At 35.7% G+C, this 18,041-nt stretch overlaps 1 pseudogene; it reads right to left on the bottom strand.

Moving 5' to 3' along the window:
* Nucleotides 1–7,391: 7,391 nt before the first annotated feature.
* On the bottom strand, nt 7,392–11,412 carry LOC132273600 (pentatricopeptide repeat-containing protein At3g09040, mitochondrial-like; annotated as a pseudogene).
* Nucleotides 11,413–18,041: the final 6,629 nt, after the last annotated feature.

The following is an 18,041-nucleotide window of genomic DNA, read 5'->3' on the forward strand; positions in this document are numbered from 1 at the left end:
TTTGTGGCTTGAAATTAAGAGCCGTGCTAACTGGCCGGAGTTGGAGACAACGAAGAATGTATCTCTTGTTGCTTTTCTTCTTGATGAACAAGAGAATAAATTTTGGTTGTACTTGGAAAAGGCCCCATAAGGAGGATTTGACTCCGAAGTACCACATATCAGTCGTGGAAGCCCTGTAACAACTCCATTGCCCTCTCTTGTTGGAGTCGTTTCGCAAGAACTTTCCCATTTCCGCAAGTGCATGGTTGGATGGTGACAAGTGAATTAAACTCATTCCATAATGATTTGAGCTTTGTAAAATAAGTGAAAATAGATATGTCCTCTTGTGGAGCATTGGATTGAGAAAAACGCTCTGAAAGATCCAACCAAATATCCCTTGCAGTGCAGCATACATGATACAGTGCCTACTTGGCAGCTTTGTCGACACCATGTGGATGCTTAGGTGGCTAATTGAAAGATCAAGACACGTCTTGAAAAATGATTTGTTTTCCCCAAATACTTACCCCCACTTACCTTTGCCTAGCCTTTTGACACTCCCTTTCTGATTTTTCAGCTTTATTCATCATCTCTCTCTCTCTCTCTCTCTCTCTCTACATATATATATATATATATATATATATATGTATCTTTCTATCTATCTAAAATCTAAATTTCTTGATTAGCTATATATATATATATGTATCTTTCTATCTATCTAAAATCTAAATTTCTTGATTAGCTGAACCAGCAACGGCAACTCCTGCACTCAACTGAGCTGGTGGAAAACATGGGCCATCACCTTTCCTTGTTTCTTAAGAGTAATGTTTAAAAATTATAAATTTATAATTGCTTATCTCTAATTTTATTAAAGTGTTCATAAACCAAACACCTAAAACATTACATCAACCTCACTCATGTAATAAATTCCATCTCTATAACATTACTCATTGTTCAAACATACAATATATTTTGAATAGAGAATGGGTGATTTAGAAGAATTTTATACATCATTAATAATCCATTTCAACCTCGTATAATTAGCTAATCAATATAATAAAATCAAATTATTAAAAAGGTCAAAACCGTGGAACCAAGCCAAACTGGTCCTTTGCGGTTCAATTCGGTTCGGCATGATTCTAATAGTTCTACAGTACAACTTGATTTAAATTTTTATAAAATTGATGGGACTGATTTGGTCTTGTTTCACATTATAACTTGTTCAAAACCGTGCACATCACTAACTTGTGGTTTCTAAAACCTAAATAAATTTTCAGTTCGGTTTGGTTCGGTTCCAATAATTCCAAGGTCCGGTTTTTTTCTAGTTTTTATAAAATAGTGGGGATTGATTAAATAATGGGGATTGATTTCATCCTTGTTCACATTATAACATGTGCAAACCAAACCGTGTGCATCCCTAACTTGTGGTTTTTAAAACCCATAGAAATTTTCAGTCCCCCACCCCCTATACTTGATTCACATTTACATACACACGTGAATATCCATTATATGACTTCAAGAAATAACATAAATAAATAAATAAATGTGCAATTAGACCAATGTCTCCTCATGCTTAACAAAAATAAATGAACTTTTTCCTTTAGACATTAAGAAAAATGTTTAGAATAATATGCTAATGCTTCATTGGAGAAACTTGAGTGGGGTCAAAAGGAGGAAAAACTTAAGCGTTGCAGGATTCAGAAGACAAGAATGCCAAACAACAAAAGTGACATAATATATGCTAATTTTTTAGTTGTCACTTGTTATATGTCAACTTCTGTAGTTGTTCCTCTTACAAGTTTCTAAAACTTCTTTATATTGCTTGCCAATTTTTGTTTTCTATTTTCTTATTGATAATTGTCTTTTATTAAAGCTCGCGAGGCTTAATCTTTCCTCAGGAAATTGATTATCTTTCCCAAATGTGAAATCAAAGTACTCAAAAGCTTTTCTAGACATTGAATTGTGAAAAAATTGAAAGATAATTCTACAAAAACATTGGTTACATTTACTGGTGCAGTGTTCATACTAAAAAAACATTGGTTAAAACATTGTCACTCAAGAATGCCCCCATGGGAGTGGCATGCAGTGCCATTGCAAGAACCACCATATTATTCACCACCTTCATTTTGATGTCTGAAAATGGTCTCAAACCTCAATTTCTTAACAAAGATTAGGCCTAGTTTAACTGCAATTCATTTAAGAGACCGAAAGATAATTACTGGATTATAAAGTCACTTTGTAGTTCTGATATATTTGACACTGGTACAGAAATAAGCATCAATGTCAGTCAACTTTCATAGATGCTTAGTTGTAATGTAACGCAATGTGACAAAATCAGGGACACACACTGCCCAAGCCAGGGCTCAAACCCCTCCCCTCCTCTTTGAGGGTATGGAGGTTATACCATTGGGCTTATGGCCCATTGGTGACTTTCCCTATATCTACAAGGTGAACTGGTCCCATTGGTGACTTTTAATATAAATTAAAAAAATGACAAAGATAAAGAAGGTGACAAAATCAAGGATGGAGTTAAGTACTACAATATAGGAAAAAGAAGATGACTAGTTTTTGTGGTTTTACCACTGCCAATGAAAGTAGTTCTTGGAAAAAAATGCAGAACATATATATATGAGTCCAGGAAATAATGGTTTGATCCAATTAGAATGTTGTGGCAAGCAGCAAGAAAAGTTATTTTCATTTACATGAATATTAATTTAATTTACTGAAGTATATCGTGCGGTGTAAACTCTACTTAAAATTTTGACTTCAATATGTATCTAATGTTGGATAATTTCTTGAAGGTACTATGAAGATTTCACAGCGAGTGCAATAATAGAAAAAACATACCTCCAGCAGGAAGCTTCAAAGCCTGAAAGAATATAAGTTTCTGTCCATACCATATGAACCATAATCTCGACCCAAGATGCCCAAATCACTAATGCTGTTCTGAAGGCAGCAGTATTTGACATTGCAAGCTTCATCCTATGGACACATTTGGGAAAGCACTGTGTCAATTGCAAAAGCTAAAGCTGTCAGCACAGATTTATACTCATGACAAGCTTAATGGAGAACCCAACTCAACCAACAGCTAGAGAAAAACAACTGAATAACCAAGGATTACCACACAAGCAACAAGACTAACTATCAGAAACAAGACTTAATACAAAGGAGTCAAACAGAAAACAAAAACCCAAGCATATAAATCAAGAGCTACAACTCACAAGACCAAACAAAACCAATAGCTGCAGGGCTTCAAGCAGCAGCAGAACCAAACACAATGACTCAGGAGAATCAAAGGACAAGATGCCAGAGACTGATACCAAGAAAGGCTAGCACTAAGCAACTAGAACTCACAGTACAAAAAAACTGCAGTGAAACCAGAATAATAATTATAAAAAAAAAAAAAAAAAACTGCTCCAAGCTAAGAGAAAGACAGAGGACTCCTCAAGCTGCTTGAAATGAATCCATTGTTTTATTTTTTAATTTCACAATTATCTCCAACTTTGCAAAGATCCATTAAGAAGAATGAATTGCCAAAGAATGGAACTCATATCCTCTCCAAACATCACTTGTAACCTCCTAAATCAAATCATCTTTGAATTAGTGTTTGTCAGCAAAGCTCACCTCTAAGGGTTGATGTAACGACCCAAACCCGGGGGTCCGAACCGTTAGCCGGGTCCTTACTAGAACCCGAGGTCATCTACGTCAATCACATTCCCTTTAAAGTCAAAACCTCATCCTTAGGGTCAAACTATACCCTTCCAAGAGATTAAAACGAAGACCAAGAGTCAAGAGGGGTTGACATGAAGAAGGAGAGACAAGAACCCAAAATAGGCTCACTTCGGTCGACTGATGCACCATTTCGGTCGACCGAAATGGCTTCTTCGAGCCCTGCATCCTGAAACTGACATACTGCACTTGGGAAATGTGAAGGAAACTAAAATGGAGACTTTACAATGGTTTAATCACATGCTAAAACATCATTCCTGAGTTACTCTATGGTTATAAACAAGAGAACCATCACAAAATCAAATTAACACATTAATGAGGTCAACTATATGGAATTATGAACTCAAACTTTACATTATAATCAATTTACTTCAAAATGGATTTAAGGTTCGAGTCACATTATCATTTACAAGCCAAATGAACTTAACACATCTTACATCATGTGCTTTACAAAATAAGTTCAAATTCAACAAAATACATTCAAAATGATCTTCAAGTTCCCTTAGTTCTGTGGTGGATTATCATCCGCCAGTTCCTTGCCATGTCTTGAAAAAATGTAGAATATATTGGGGTGAGCGAATCGCTCAGTAGGTGGCACTTAAGACACGCCTCTTGTGTCCCTGTGAATCCATACAAAGAATAGAGCAATAGGAGATAGGGATCATACAATGTCGGGATAATACACAACATAACAACAATTCTCAATATAACCAAATACAATGCAATGAAATGCAATGCATGCCAATGTCGCTCCCCATTTTCATTTCCAAACCATCACTTTCAAACGGTTAATATAACCCGCCCTTTGGTGACCCCGCAGCGACACAAGAGAATGATTGGCTAGTATCCCTGACCCTTGGTACCCCCGCGGCGTCATTATGGCGCCCAGCTAGCTCAACCACGCTAAGGCAGTCTCCCTAGTTCTCTCTGGGCTATATTAACCCTCCGGCCCTTTGGTACCCCCGCGGCGACCGGGTTTTCACAAAATCAATTAATGCAAAACAATTTTCCCAAAACTCCCCATTTTCATATCAAAACAATGCTTCCCTTTTTCATGCCCAATGCTAATGCATAGATGCCTCAATGACATGCACATGTTCATTGTCCCACATCTAATACAATTTAACTACAAGGCATGGTTCACAAGAATATCAAGGCAATCACAACATGCTTTTTATACAACAAGGATCTAACATGATGATCATATATAATCAATTCTTAAGCATGCTCTTCACCTAGAACATTTAATTCACATAAGTACACAATCAACATATATGCATAAGAATCAACACTTCAATAGATCTTTAAACAGTTTACTCAAGTAAAGGAACAATTAAAGAGAATTAACTCACTAAGGAACAAGATCTCATGGATTAAGAGCCCCTACCTCAAGTTTGATGCAAAACCCTTAAAATGGGTCTCCAAATTCGAAATCCAAAGGGAGGCTCAAAGCTGAAATTGTTGGTATGAATACGAAGGTCTCGTCGTAAGCTTCGATTTGCCGCAAACGGCTTCCAAAAACTCCAAATATTAAGGGAGTAATCTAAACTTGAAGATTGAAACAAAAAGAGGAAGGAAAAATGGAGTTTGAGAAAGAGAGAAAGAGGCTAGCAGGGAGAGAGAAAAATGAGAGACCAAAAATGGTTTCTAAGCCACTAATTAAGTGGGTGGTTGGTCCCACCACCAACATTTCTTTTCCTTTTTTTTTTTTTTTTTTTTTTTTTTTTTTTTTTTTTTTTTTCTTTTTGCTTAAATTTTACACCACATAAAATATATAATGCACCACCACACAAATGCTATATGAATCACACAAATTAAAATGCACAAAATGCAAATGGACCCAACCACAATCCCACGCGCAGCGTGTGAGAAGATGGAAATACCCTTGCACCATCGAATTTCCAGAAAAATGAAAAAAAAGCTGAAAATCGGAAACGTCACAGTTGAGCAAATCCTCATCATCATAAAATCCTTTGACCTGTCATTGTTTCATGTCCTTCTCTCTCTCTCTCTCTCTCTCTCTCTCTCTCTCTCTCCATTTCGCTATTACATCACTGAATCTCACTAAATCGATATATATAGATATATAAAGAAGTTGCATGCAAATGAGAAAGAGAACTTGGCTTGCTGGGAAGAAATTTTGGTGTATGATACTTTTCAAGATAGGAAGGACAAGAATTATGATACTTTTCGGTAGTTTCCGAACGTATTTCTTGTCATCAAATAAATTTTCATGTTTTTTTTTTTTTTTTGTAAGCACTTTCCAATAGTGGATTTTACTAACACTTGAGTCAGTAATACAAAGGGTATTAAAGTCTTTTCAGAAAACATTGATGTCAAGGAAAAATAGCATATTCAATCGTGAGGGTATAATTGTCATTTCACTCAGTCCGTTAACACTGTCAATGAATCTGAAATGGGGAGACTCTTATTTTTCGATAGAGAGGGGGTCAAACTGTGGTTTGAAGTTGAACAAACCTCAGGGATCAAAGTGTAATTTATCCAAAAATTATTTGACATGTTTTAGTAACCAATAACACTAGAACATGATGAAATTTCCAAGGATGCAAGCAGGAAAATGTGCTTTGAGTAAAATCTTAGCACACACCTTTATTGAAAGGAATTCACTGAATGCATACTATAGTGCAGAACATCAACTCTCATATGTATAATCCTATATAACAAAATTCAATCACATAAGAAACTTCAAAATCAATATATGTTAAGAACAAATCAAGGATAATTGAGCTTTTCAGTAGGGAGAGGTGGGGCTAGTATTTATGATTATTAAGCAAGCACACAAACTTTCCTATAGATGAAAAATAAAAAAGTTTTCCTGAATACCAACCTTCAATTATTTTGTTGAAGTTATACACACACATACATATTTATATATGTTATAATACTCTTTTCCTTGAGAACTTTCATTCATTTTATCATGCATATAAGTTACAATTTTTGCAGCTAGAATTAACATAAAATGGGCAGCAATCAATCATGTTTTCCGGAGGATGCTACTTGACATAGCTCCTGAAATCTGGACCTAAACGTACTTGGATTCAATCAAAATGCACATATAAGACAGAGACTGACCTAAGGTGCATGTTAGAAGGAGAGACCTATACCAAAATGCATACTGATGGAAATATTTTACCTGGAAAAAGTTGAAGGATACTCAAAAAGCATTTTATAGAGAAGAAGTATCAATTTGTCAATTTTAAAGCACCAACAAAGAGCAGCAATAAAGCACCAAAAATAAATAAATAAATAAAAATAAAAACTTCTAATTTTTCCACGTTAAACCTATGCCAAGAACAAGGGATGAAAGGATGTTTGCTGTTAAAAAAGAAAGTAAACTTTTTTAATTACTTACTCAACTGGAATGCACATCTCCCAAGAAAATGAGAGAAGGAAGAGAGAGAGAGAGAGAGAGAGAGGGGGGGGGGGGGGGGGGGGGGGGGGGGGGGGGGGAATAAACAAAGCACCCTTGGACAGTAAACTCCCAAGCAATGTCCAAGCTACAGCAGCCATCATGAACTTTTCAAGTAATGTCAAAACCTTTTCTAGAAATTGAAATGTGAAAGTTGAAACAATTTCTACAAATATATATATATATATATATATTAATAAAATGTTTATTTAACAATGCTTTAGATTTACTACTTGTCCTTTTACATATAGCTTATTATTTCTATTTCTTCTTTCTTTATGTTTTTATCTTTCTTGTATCTGTTTTCTCATTTCTATATTTTGATTGTATATTTCCAAATTTTTTATTGTATTTACACAGACGCGCTGAAACTAATACTACAACAACAACCAAGCCTTTTTCCCAACTCGTTGGAGTCAGCTACACGAATCATATGCTTTCATTCCACTCTATTTTAAGGCAATAACTTTAGTTAATCAGCATGTTATCATATCCTTTTTTAGTAACTCTACTCACATTAGCTTTGGTCTTCCTTTTCCTCTAGTATTACCCTCAATGTGGACATTACACTTTTCCCAACGGACACATTTAAATATCTTCTTTGCACATGTTCATGCTAAGACTAATATTATAAAGGAAATTATTATGTGATTGATTGATATATGGAAGAGATCACCTTTTTCCCTTTCCTAGCAAGCATGCTTGTCCATTTCTAGGACGCCTCCTTCATCCGAATCATCCCTAGTTCTACTCCATCAACTATTTCATTCCTAGTAAAACACGAGTGTAAACACGAATACCTACCCCTATCACTTCTAAGCCTCAATATGCTTTCTTAATTTTTGTTTTACCATAAACATTTGGATTCATATATTTCATTAAATCCATTGCATAATTTTCCCACCTCAAGCCATTCATCCCTTCCATCATTGAATCCCATCCCTTGCCACACATCATTAACCATTAACCACCGATTGCAAACCTCATCCATAACAAATGTCCCAAATATCATCTCGGATGAGTATATGAGAAACAGGTTTCATGTTTTGATTGTATTTCTACAAAGGAAAATGCTTCTTGTGCCAAATCAGCCCAAGCCAACAAGGCACAACCTAACTCACATAATTTTTCTAAAATTGATGCCTCTCACGCTCCATACAGGCTCTCGCTTTCACGCTCTCGTTCCCATTCCCATCCCGTGTGACTTAAATTTTGTTACTTTCACGCTTCTGCTCTCGCTCCTGCTCCTGCTCTATGTGACTTAGGGCACAGCAGCATTCTGGGCTCCACAACAATTGTGAGACCCCCCAAGCTGCTAGGTATTGTCGGCTTAGGCCAGTTTGGTTGAAGCAGTGTTCTAAAAAGTGAATACTCTCATGCACAAGTACGCATTCTCACCCCTAGCTTCTTAGTATCAACTAATAACCTCTCAGTCTAATAATCATCGACAAGTACAAATTTTAAGTGTTTGTTTGTTTGTTTTTTTTTTTTTTTTTTGTATAATACTTTCATTAATAGTTGTTTCACTTATATTTTTCCTAATTAAAAAGACAAACAAAATGATAGAGAATTCATATTCCATTGGAGAAATTTTCATGGATATGTAAACATCACCAACTTCGCTAAATCTATGAAAGGCAGGATATTCATACTTCAATAAAAGAAAAACTACTCTATCCAGGTGACACTCAACAGGAAAACAAAGTGTATAGAAGCAAATACAGGAAGCAAGAATACTTGTAGAGCAAGTATTTTCTATTCTCCAGCCACAAGTCTTTTTCATTTCACCTATAAATAAGGATGAGCATTGTATACAAAAATCAAGAGAGTATAATAAAAGATATGTAGACCTTTGGGCTTTGTGTGCCGTGAATGTAAGCCCTAGTGGTTATGCCACGTTATATTCTAGTGGCTACAGAAGTTTTTATTCCCTCTTATTTGGTAGGCATGCTAAGAAGCTGAGCTCCAGAACCAATCTATGGATTCAACTGCGTAACTCTCACTTTTCAGATAATTCCTAAATTTTAGGTATCAACCACCCTTTGGAAAAGTTTGTAAAGGGGTCACAGAGGTTGAAAATAGACTTGTCATCACCTCCAAACTCTCATATGGATAAACTACATTTTGATAAGTATTCCGGTGACCATAAGAGTTGAGAGGTGATATTGTGAGGAAAGATATGATAGGGTGTGTCATAACACTGAAGCTATGATCTAAGAAATAGAAGAACAGCGAAACAGGTTTTGAATAGGAAAAAGATTTTAACTGGATAGAATTACTTACCATATGTTGTCCATCACGGTGGAACAAATCCCAACTTGCATGAAAGCCTCTTGAACTTGGGCCTTCCTTAATTATAAAAAAAAAAAAAAAAATGGATTTGCCTTCCAAGTTTTAACATACAAGGTCCAGCAGACTTTCAAAGGTGATTTCAGACGGTTGAAATCCCTCAGCCAGGATAAAATGAAACACAGTTACTGCTTTCTCTAAGATATTTTGAGCATATCCTGCAATAGTAGGCTAGTAGCGTTTGTGGAAACCACACTCTGCTCAGGCATGCAAGTGAAAACTTCATGACCAGCTCCAATGGCTCCACACTTAGTATTTATGTCGATAAGAGAGCTTCCACAACAAAGGCTGTTTTCTATTCAATTTTTAACCGATATACAATGTATTTTCTTTCCTTGTTCAAGATCTCACAGATTTGCAAAAGCACTGAGTATACTTGCCAAGGACACTTAATCAGGTGCAATCCCATCAGAATACATTCTCTGAATCAGTTTGAAAGCCTCACCCTCTTCTTCTTCCTGCACGCACCCAACCATAATTGCATTCCAAGAAATATTATCTCGATTTATAAGGAGCTCAAATTGTTTCATTCCATCATTTAGAGTACCAGATTTAGCATACATATTGATCAATGCGTTTCCGACAAATAAGTTTGCTTCAAGCTTGTTCTTAATAATAAAGGAATGTAGTTGGCACCCCATTTCTAAATTTCCCAAGCAAGAACAAGCACTAAGAATGCTAGTGTAGGTAGTCAGGTTGCAAACCAGAATCCCTCATCTTGGAGAATAATTCTATCCCTTCACTAGCATACCCATTCTGTGCATAAACCCTAAGCATTGCATTCCACAGCACAGTACTTTTTTCCATCAAGAGTATCAAACACTTTCCTTGAAGCTTCCACTTCTTGGCCCTTGGCATACATACTGATTAAAGAACTTCCCACATAAACATTAGAATCTAACTTGCAAGCCATAGTCAAGATTAGCCAAGCTTGCAATTGCACTTAAAACACTTCCAAATGTCAATCGCGTAGGTTTAACACCAGCTTTCCTCATATTATGGAAAATATTGACAGCTTCCCTATCATAACCTTTCTGGGTATGACCTGAAATCATCACATTCCATGCTTCAGCACAAGGATGAGGCATCTGGGCAAACAAATGGCACGCATCATCAAACTTTCCTAGCTCCACGCACACACTTATGACAGTCACAAATGTCACCTCATCAGGAATGCGACTTATTTCCCGCATATCCTAGAACATTTTCAGCGCCTCTTCAGGTAAACCAATCTGAACATACCCTGCAATCATTGCCGTCTAAGAAACTGTATCAGGGCTTGCAGCCCCATCAAATATTTGACGAACGTCAATCACAAAATTAAATTAGCATACATGTCAACAAGAGAACCTTCACAAAAGGAATTGAACTCAAAACCGGCCTTAATAACATTATAATGAATTTGCTTCCCATACTCCACTTCCATCAATCTAGCACAAAATGATTATTCAATTGCATAAGTGAACTGATTTAGTAATTGACCTGAATGACGAAATGACCTGTTCCAACAAACCCTGCCTCAGAGTACATTGACAAAACAGAATTCCAAGCCATAATATCTCTTTCTCCAAGGCAGCAGAACGCCCCTCTGGATCCAATACCAAGCATTAAGCTCTGGGCATGGACAATTCTACAAGCTCTTGAAGCAGAACCAATTCTTTGGGGCATTTCGTCGAACAGCTGGCGGAACCAATTCTTTGGGGGCATTTCGTCGACCAGCTGGCGGGACTAGATTTGTTCGTACTGTTGCAGACATGTTTTTAGGAGATGGGTATATATGTGATGATGATCTAGATTTGAAATGGTTTTAGAATACAGATTTTGTTGTTTTATTTCTTGTTTAACAGTAGAGAAATTGGGTTGGCGATGAAAGAAGTGAAAGTCTGCTTTTTTACACTGCAATGAGGTCTATAATGTATTGACTCAGAGGAGAGTGGGCCATGACTAAAGTTTTGGCGCCAAGTGTCTAAACCATGTTTTATGTAATTATTTCTAATCACTGCCTTATAACCGAAACACCACGTGCCACGTAACAATATTTGATTTACGCGTGAGCATTTCCCTTTCCCGCCCATTAACTAAAGACCTTCAAGCTTTCTTCAGCACCGTAAATTCTACAATAGCTGTTTCGACCTAGAGAGAGAAAGAAAGGAGAGATGAATCTGCGCCAGAGAATCGCGTAACCTGGAGAGAGAAAGAAAGGAGAGACGAATCTGCGCCAGAGAATCGCGGAACCTAGAGAGAGAAAGAGAGATCTGGAGGTTTCTTCTACACTTCTTCATTATTTGTTGTTTCAATTCATGCATTTGATGTTTTGGAACTCCAATCTTCCAATTCCTCATCTAGATTTCTATCAATATTCACAGATTTATGTTAATATTTTAATTGATTGAATTGATTTTCCTTCTTTCTTGCTCTGTTGTTGCATGAATATGCTTCAATTTTTCTGGGAAAGAATCGCAAGCTGTTACAGAAACCCTAGAGAGAGAAAAAGGAGCTGTCAGAGAGGTTTTTTTTTTTTTTTTTTCTACACCTCTTTGTTTCCTTAGTTTCATTTTAATTGCATCTAAGCTATGGATCTGATTATGCGCAGTACTATGTTCATCTTTTCATGTTTCTCCTATTACAATGCCCTCTAAACAAATGCTTTTATCGGAAAATGATATTTAATCTTGATTTCAGTATTGTGATAAGAGCAAAAGATTAAGAAAATGATATTCAATCTTGATTTTCGTATATATGCGATGATGATCTGGATTTGAAATTGTTTTAAGTTGAGTTCGGATGAGTGCTATCTAATCATGATAGCAAACTCTTAGTTTGTGTTTTCCCAATTTCCACAAAACTTTGGAAACAGTGTGGATTTGACCTATTCTCATACACTTGGCAGTCAAGCAATGGCTCCAAGTAAGATAGAAGTGTTATGTAAATCGAGGCTCAAACCTGATGCAAAGGTCAACTAGACGTGGTCTCGAACCTATCACATGTATATTTTGGTTAAAGATGCATCAATTATTTTTTAATTATATCTCTACTTGGGGTGCGTGATACTTGGTATTATTTTTGAGCAAGCACAATCTCATATTTGTTTGTGAAATTTTATTTGATATGGTAGACTAAATGTATATTAGGTCTGATATAGTTCATATCAAGAAAACAGTGATGGAAAATGTTCATTATGAACTTAGATAGTAATAGATAACATAAAACATAATCTTATTGTGGATTTAAAAAATAAGACCAGTGCTTCTCCTATTACAATGCCGTCTAAACAAATGCTCATAATGGAAATTAAATGATATTGAATCTTGATTTCAGTATTATGATAAGAGCAATAAATATAGTGACAGCTAAAAATTATGAGGTCCATGCCATAACAATAAAATGCTTGTAAAGGCCTCATTAGGAAGCCATCCATCATAGGGTAATTTCAGCTCACACATGCAACTGATAAGTGCGCACATAGATTATGAGTTTCTGGGGCTCTAGGAGTTCGACAAATCTTCAAAGATTGTTTTGTGTGGTTATGAGAATGTGCTTTAAGGAACTCGTTAATAGTATTATTGACTTTGTTTCCTTTATCTTAATTGGTCTAATACCATCTTGATCTGACTCATCTAGCGTTGCTTTGGTTGGTTCTCACTAATATTGGAAATTTGTCTTATGCTTTCTTTTTATGAGTTTCAGTAGTTGGTCAAATATCTTGAGAATTTCATTCCATGAATTCGTTTTTTTCCTTCTTTTTTCCCTGGTGGAAAACCAAGCCTGATTTTTAAGTCGATGCTTTTTGAGAATTTTCCATTCATTTTCACAACCAATCGTCAGTTTATACTAGCCTATTGGTTGGACTACGTGGATTGAACCTGATTTAAAAACATTAATTTTATAAAAATAGAAGGAAATAAAGGTATCCTTTTTCCTTTATTTTCAGGCAATTACTTTGTGTCCAGGAGAACTAAGGAGGACCATTAGGAGTTTCATCTTTTTAGACTTTAATATTGGACTGTAGAGAACCTGGTAAGGTATGAGGCTTCCAAGTTAATGTCATTCCAATCCTAGATCTATTCTGGAGCCTGCATAGTGTCACCAAAAAAAATTTATTTATTCGGAAATAAAAAATTTTTGAGTTGAGTTTGACCATAGGTTTTGTGATGCAATATTATGCTTCTCACATTTAGATGATGAAACATAATTACCTACATAACATTGTTTTGATTCAATACCTGATTATTAGAACCTTGCTCCTATCTCTAGTTTTTTTAACATTTATGCTGGTTACTCATTGTAATGGTAATTTGTCTTTCAGAAGCTTAAATTTTTTTCCTTGCATTTGCTGTTCATTGACAAGTGAGTTTGAATATTCAATCTAGAGTTAAATTGTAATGTAATATGTAGGATATTTACATATATTATCTGATATCAGAATGCCCGTTGTCATTCTGCATTCTATTTCCTCATTTACTCTGTTAGGTTCCTAGCAAACATTTCTTCCATTTAACTTGTATGTTTAGTAGTTCAATTTGCAACTGATTTGGTGACTTTAGGACTGGAATCAGATATAAGAAGTGATTCCTATATCGAGAAAGGGTGAATCAAATACCATTCAAATCAGAGGCAATTAAAGTTATATCAGTATACCAATGAGGGTCCTTTCAAGACTAGTAAAAAGAATTAACACTCCTTTCACTCTGAAATACCCTAGGAAGGGTGGACCAACCATAAAGTTTTGCGAATTAAACTTTAAGGTTCCTAATGGTATCATCTTTGAATCTATTAGATGCGGCAAAATATTCTCTAGACTCCCTCCTGTCTGTGTGGTGTCCAATTATCATATACCTAGTAAAATATTTATAGTTATGGGAATGGAAAATCCATTGCTACCCCATGCAGACATTACATGAACGAAAACATGTCAAATGTGGGAAGCCACTTGAACAACTGCAATAAGGCACCCCAAAACATGTTCACATGCATCTTGCAACCAGTCAGCCCAAAAAAATTATCTTTCTTCTCTGAATAAGATATAGTAGTTCTGTCTAAGGCTCATTTAGTGGTTACCCTTGATCCTTCCCACATTCCTCGTAACAAAATTTTGATTTAAGCGTGACCAATTCCCTTTCCCGCTCATTAACCAAAGACCTTCAAGCTTTCTTCAGCACTGGAAAATCTCCCATAGCTGTTTCGATCTAGAGAGAGAAAGAGAGGAGAGAGAATCTGTGCCAGAGAATCACGTACCCTAGAGAGAGAGAGGTCTGGAGGTTTCTTCTACACTTCTTTGTTATTTTCTTGTTTTAATTCAATTCCAATTTTCCAATTCCTCGTCTAGATTTCTGTCAGGATTCACAGTTTTATCTTCAGATTTCAATTGATTCAATTGTGTTTTTTGCTTTCTTTCTCTTAGTTTCTTTTGTTGCATATATGTCAACTGTATAGTTTGTCTGTTACATTTACTTCATTATTGTTCAGTTACTTTTCTATTATCAATGATTTACCATTAATTGATCATCAAATCAATGTGCGTCATCAAAACTCCACGACATTAGCAGATTTGTCAATTATATAAGTTTCAGTTGTTTAGTAGTAACTTGTCCATATTTCTAAATTTAGTTCATGTTGATTTCATCTATACATGTTAGAATCTACTAGTTTCAGTTGTTTAGTAGTAATTTGTCCATAGTTCTAAATTTGGCTTACGTGAGATCATTAAACCAGATTGATTTTATCTATACAAGTTATATAATCTTTTCAGACCTGGTGACTTCAAGAAGTTTTGTGGATCAAATTAAATCTCAGTAATCTCCTTATTATTATTATTATTTTTTTTGTTTTTCGTTTTTCGCCATTTTGATTTTGAATGAAACCATGGCTGTCAAATCAATTCAATTTCATGAAAACTAATTGTAGCTTTGCAAACCAGGTGATTCAGTTTATCTTTTATTTTATTTTATTTTTGATAAATAAGCTAAATTTTCATACTTATCAAAAAAAAAAAAAAAAAAAACATTTTTTTTTTAATACAAGAAACTCAAGGGTACAAGGAAAGCAGATTAAAATCACTAAAATCCTACTATTTTTTGACATTGAATAACCTTAGCCTCACATCATTCAACATATTTCGGCCTCACATTAGTCAATCCATCATAGAGTAAAGATCATTGCCGGTAAGGTATGAGGCTTCGATGTTAATGCTATCCCAATCCTAGATATATTGTGGTGGCAGAGGTTTCTTTAGAATTCTTTAGAAAATATGCTCTTATTAGTGCATTTTGAGTTGACTTTGACCATAGGTTTTGTGAAGTAATATTTTGCGTTGCACATTTAGATGATGAGACATAACTACCTAAATAACATTGTTTTGATGCAATAACTATATATTAGAACCTTGCTCCTATCTCTAGTTTTCTAACATTTATGCTGGTCAATCATTGTAATGGTAAATTGTCTTTCAAATGCTTAAATTGTAATGTAATATGAAGGATTTTTACACATATTATCTGATATCAGAATGGCTGTTGTCATTCTGCATTCTATTTCCTCATTTACTCTCTGTTAGGTTCCTTGCAACAATTTCTTCCATTTAACTCGTATATTTAGTAGTTCAATTTGCAATGATTTGGTTAATTTTTGTCGTAGATGAGTTTTCTTATTATCTTCAGATACTTTTTGCAGTAGCATACGTTTTTCCATACATTTGTTTTTTGCCATCATTGATTGTTCTCTAAGATTATAAGTATGCAGATGTTGAGGTCTGGAGATACTAGTGAGGATAGAGTCCGTGTGGCTCTTACTAATTGTAGCAATGGTACAGCTGTTGATCTGAGCTCATTGTTTGATGAGTCTACCATCTCCCTAAAGAAATTCTTCCACATTTTGACCGAAATATTTCACGATGCAGTTGGAAAGGAAGTTGAGGATACACAGCTCAATACTATTATCGATTTCATCATCAAAGGTGTAGCAACTCCAGAAGAAGCAAAATGTGACCAAATTCAAGCATTGAACTGTATTTTGGGGTTTGCTTTCACGTTTTTTGATTTTGGAAACCTTGGGAGGGAGGATGTGACTGACTTTCTCTGTGCTGCCATGGTAGACAATGCTCCAGAAACTAGAATTTCTGCCTTCAGTTGTTTGGGTGCTCTGTTTATTGTAAACCTCCATGCAATTAAAAATAAAATGAAGTGTATTATTGAAAATTGTCTGACGGTTTTAGATGGAGAAGGAGATAAAGCAGAGATGGTAAGTGGAGTGGAAAATTTCTTTGCTTTGATGAGAGAATATGGATGCACTGATTGAATATGGTCACTTGGATGGAACAACCATCCTGTCCTTTCCAACAGCTGGTCCAAGGGCTAGACAGCATTTGTTGAATTTCGTATTGATGATTTTAAGAGTAACCAATCCGGCCACAAGTTCTTTTGACAATGCACAGCTTGATGAGATACTTGAGATGATTCGGCTTCATGAAAAATCAGATAAAACGGTGTCTAAGTGTGCGGAAGAACTTACCATTGAGGTTGTTCGCTTTTTGACAGCCAAGCATTTAGAGAAGGTTCTAGCAACCTTGTTGATTTCGGGCAATGTTGTTGTTGACATTATCAAAAAAATGGTGCAGTTTGAGAACGGGTGTGAAGACACTAAGAGAAAAGACTTGGACAGTACAAGTATAGTCAACTCTACCATGATTGAATTTATTGCACACTGGAATGAGCTTGATCAATTTCATAGGAAATTGATGCAAGGCTTTCTCTTGAAGACTTTATGCTTTTCAAAGAGGGAAAATAGAGAAATCAGTTCTCGCATACTCACAGTTTTAGCGTCTGCACATGAAAATTATTGGCCCATGCTTCCCGATTCATTGGTTGAGTTGATACTAGATGTCCAAGATAGTCCCAGTCTAATCACAGTTATGGACACAATGCATGATTTGAAGCAAAGGGTTCATAATTTCACAAGTCCGTTGGGGCCTTCCAAACTGTATAAAGCAATGATACCACTGACGAATCGACAAGGCGACGTTCCGCTGCAACAGGTTGTGTTGTCGTGCATCAAAACCTTTGTGCAGAAGCATCCAGATACTGATTCACTTTTTACATTCATGTGCAATGTTGAAGAGCAGCTCGGAAAGGTCGTTGTGGAAGACCAGGAACTGAAAGCTAAGGTGGACGGCTGCATGGATTATGTGTCTACAAAACTTAAGGAAATAAGTCATAACCAGTTACTGCCTGATTACCCCTAATTCAAAAGCTTATGTTTCTCTTAGATCAGTCACGAATTGGAACTGAACATTTTGAATGTCCTCTGCATCCTTTTTTGTGCTTCCGAGATACTTGTGCAGTGCTGAAGAAGAAATCTCAAAGCTGCTTGTCCTGGGATGTGTGAGTTCTTGTCACTCATTCGATTAATACTTCATGATTCTTAGTACCATATTGGTTCATTTGAACTGTGAAACTATCTGTTACTACTTGAGACTTTGAAATATAAAATAGATATTAAATCATCTGAACTAGTTATGGTTCCTCCTACATATAGTTTGTGTATATCTGTCTATAGCAAAGAA

Source organism: Cornus florida, unplaced genomic scaffold (genome assembly GCF_030987335.1).
Source record: "Cornus florida cultivar Cherokee Brave unplaced genomic scaffold, ASM3098733v1 CherokeeBrave_3.0.0_Hap2_Chr09, whole genome shotgun sequence".
In the NCBI taxonomy this organism is placed as follows: Eukaryota; Viridiplantae; Streptophyta; class Magnoliopsida; order Cornales; family Cornaceae; genus Cornus; species Cornus florida.